This window comes from Canis lupus, chromosome X (genome assembly GCF_048164855.1).
Source record: "Canis lupus baileyi chromosome X, mCanLup2.hap1, whole genome shotgun sequence".
NCBI classification, from domain to species: Eukaryota; Metazoa; Chordata; class Mammalia; order Carnivora; family Canidae; genus Canis; species Canis lupus.
The window spans coordinates 41077359-41081496 of NC_132876.1; positions in this window are offsets into that span (position 1 = coordinate 41077359).

Sequence of the window (4138 nt, forward strand, 5' to 3'; positions counted from 1 at the left end):
CTGATTTTGGTAACATGTAGGTCTTTGGTGACTTTGACAAGAGACTTTGCTGAGGTGGAAAGGCTAGATGGACAGTGGCTGAGGTTAACAGAGAGGTAAGTTGGGATGGGATGACCTTCATAAGGCTGATTCCAGAGCTGTGATCCAGAATGTATCACTTGGTGGTTTGGCAATTTCCAAGGCAGCTATCCCTACTGCCTGAGTGGCATGGCCCTGATGGCATGGTATGGCTCCTTGCACTTTTTCAATGTGGCTCTTAAAAGTAATAAAATGCTCATTCATTTATTTATTCACCGAATATTTGTTGAGTATTTAATAAGGGTTGGGCGCTCTAGATAGTGGACAAAAAACCAGATGAAACGTTCTGCCCTGGTGGAACTTACATTTAAGCCGCTAGGAAAGCCAAGAAATAGGCAATTACACAATCATAATCAGGGTTATTAGGTACTATGACATAAGAAAGATACATTAGTCGAGGTAATTAATACTAGCTGCTGTAACAAATGATCCTCACATCTAAGAATTTCAACACAATAAAAGTTTATTTGTCATTCATGTCACTGGCCAGTGCAGGTCTAGCAGTTCTCCTGGGTAGCTGTCTTCCAAGTAGTGACTCAGGATTCAGGCTCTTTCTGTTGTATGGCTTCACTATTCCATAGACTTGCTGCCCCCTTCAGAGTCTACCAGTGGGTCCTTGAAAGTCTGTAGGCCAATAAGCAAAGATAGCCTATGGACTCTATAACATGATTTATAGCCACACTAGAAAGAGACTTGAAGCCAATGTGATGACAAGAGAAGCTGAGAAATGTGACCTCCCTCTGCCCAGGAAAGAAATGGGGTTCTTGAGAAACTAGGCAGTCTCTAACACTGAAGTGCAGGATGATATGAGGGTTCAGAGGAGGAGCTCTTTATATTTATTTAAGGTATCAGAAAAATGTTCCTGGATAAAGTGACATCAAAGCAAAAGACCTGAAGGATGAAGAAGAATTTAGCTGATGGAGTGGGGTCAAGACTGTTTCAAACAGAGACAACCACGGGTGCTAGTGAGAGGAGGTGAGAGAGAGCATGATTTGTTTGAAGAACTGAATGGAGTCCAAAATGGTCAGAACACAGAGCATGAGTTCAGGAATAATAGGAGAGGAGAATAAAATGGGAGGCCAGTGCCAAGGGTGGGTAGACCATCAAGCTGATGCTTACAGATAGAAGAGTCAAGAGTTCCTCCAGGGAAGCTGGTCCCTGATGAAGGCTCTGGGTAGAGGTACTAGGGCAGCAACTTCAACCTCAAAGGCCTTCAGAGGCTACGCAGAGAAACTGGAAGTTCAAGGTAGTAGAGAACAGTGATGCCTACAGTAAGGTGGAACGCGCATGCTTTGCCTAAATATATTAAATTCAAAAACCAAAACAAATAAGCAACGAAACACTGCGCAGGACAAATAAACCACATCTGCTGTGGACCCCTGATAGAAGGCATCAAGAGAGTGTTTACAGTCACCAAAACAGGAAATGAGAAGCTTTCAGAAACAAGACTTTGCATCCAAGTCTACTGTTGTTGATGTGCTGGTTTGCAAAGGGTCTCACAACTTATTTTGTGCTGTATTTGGTTATCTAGCTGGTAAGACTACGAGTTTCTTGAAGATAGAAACGGATTGTCCTATTTCATTTCAATGATGATGATGATGATGTCAGGCACTGCTATATTAACCCACTAAGTACTCACAATAACCAATGTGAGAAGTACTATTATTGTATTCATTAAATTTTACTCTTTTCTTAAAAAGAATTTTAAGTAAACTCTATGCCCAACGTGGGGCTCAAATTCATGCCCGGGAGATCAAGAGTTGCATGCTCTACCTGCATGTTCTACAGGTTGAGCCAGCCTACTCATTAAATTTAAAAAATGTAGGGATGCCTGGGTGGCTCAGGGGTTGAGCGTCTGCCTTCAACTCAGGGCCTGATCCCAGGGTCCTGGGATTAAGTCCCCCATCAGGATCCCTGCAGGGAGCCTGCTTCTCTTTCTATGTCTTTGTTTCTCTGTGTCTCTCGTGAAAAAAAAGAAATCTAAAAAAATTTTAATTGAACCATAATTGACACACAGTGTTACATTAGTTTCAAGTGTACAACATAGTGATCCAACTTCTCTACATGTTATATAGTGCTCACCACAAGTGGAGCTACCACTTGTCACCATACACTGCTATTACAATACTATTGACTATGTTCTCCATGCTCTACCTTTTATTCCATAACTGGAAACCTCTATTGTTTCCATTTTGCTTGTTTGTTTAGTAGGCTCCACGCCTAATGTGGGCCTTGAACTCATGACCACAAAACCAAGAGTTGCACGCTCTGCTATCTGAGACAGCCAGGACCACTTGTATCCATCTTTTAAAACATATTTTATTTATTTATTTGACAGAGAGAGAGAGAGAGAGAACAAGCAGGTAGAGCAGCAGGTGAAGGGAGAGGGAGAAGCAGGCTCCTAGCGGAGCAGGGAGCCCGCTGTGGGGCTCGATCCCAGGCCCTGGTATCGTGATCTGAGCCAAAATCAAGAGTCAGATGCTTAACCAACTGTGCCATCCAGGCACCTCAATAAGTGGTAGCTATTGCTATTAGGCACAATGATGGCAATACTAAGTACCCAACAAATGTTTTTGAATGACCAACTAACTAGTGAGTCCAAAGTACTTGTATTCAGGGGTTCAGAGGGGAAAATCCACCAAATTTAGCTCAACAGTATAAAGTGAATATGAAACTGCCTCTAGCTAAAAAGTTTTGGTATCCTATATATACTGAAACCTTTTCAGAATTTCCTGTTATTTAGTAACTAACTACTAGTCCTAAGCCGTTATATAAATACAAATTTAGAGTGCGTGTAAAAGTAACTAAGCAAGATGGGGAAATGGTCCTGCTGGCTACTTTTCTCCATCAATAAATAACTCATTTGATGAAGCAACAATTTCATTTCCTAAGAAAATACCAGACAGGACATCGCCCAGAACTTTAAAAAGCCCTGTTTGGTTGGCCTTCGGTAAATATATATTTAGGTAATGATAAACCATGAACTTAGGCCAGATTCACAATCCCCTTTTCTGCTTCTGTGACTGTAGTTACGCAAAGAAATGGGGAAAAAAAGGTTCAGAGAGCCTGGAGGCCCTAGTCCAGCACTTAGATCATTTCCTTCTGTGGCTCTTTCCCAGCCAGGATAATGGCATTCATATAAAACTGGTCTTTAGAAAAGCCATGTAGCAGGCCAACTTTGTCTTTGCCTCCTTCTAGCTTTTCTTTGTAGTTTGCTCTGCTCTGAGTCCCTAACATCTCTGTGCTGTCCTTTGGTCTCCCCAGATCCCTCCCCACAATGTCCTGTATGAAGTTACTTTCCAGAGCAGAATCTATGCCTTCCCACCCATCAAGGCTGACCTTTCTGGTAGGTTACTCCTCTGGGACTCTGCTGTTGGTTTCTAAGACAAAAGGAGATATAAGGATAATAGTATAGCTACTTGCCACTTGTCTTAACTTTGGCATTCTCACATGTTTGATTCATTGCTTCAGAAAACAGGTTCGGGAGCTTCCCTGCAACACCCAGCTAGGAGTCCTAGGTTTCTTAGAATTGGCATGAAATCCATGGTAGCTACCAATTGGGCATTCTGCCCATAGCAGTACAATGGCTTGTGGGGGGCTTGTCCAGACAGAGCAAAGCTCCTGCTCCATGAAGTCAACTGGGGCAAGAGTCAGGTATGGGTGAAATGAAGGAAAACAGGGAGAACAAGAAGACCAGTCTCTCAGAAATAGTGTGATGATTAATTTTTTAAAAAGATTTTATTTATTTATTCATGAGAGACACAGGGAGAGAGAGAGGCAGAGACACAAGCAGAAGGAGAAGCAGGCTCCTCGCAGGAAGTCTGACGTGGGACTCGATCCCAGGTCTCCAAGATCAGGCCCTGGGCTAAAGGCAGTGCTAACCACTGAGCAACCTGGACTGCCCTGTGATGATTAAATTAAGCCATACATGCAAAGCATTCAGGGCAATGCCTGACACAGTATGAGTGTTCAGTAAATGTTAGCTGTTATTATTCCCCACCACTGAAGATGGAATGGTCAGTTGGCAAGGATTCAGATCCAACACGTCCCTTGAGTAGAG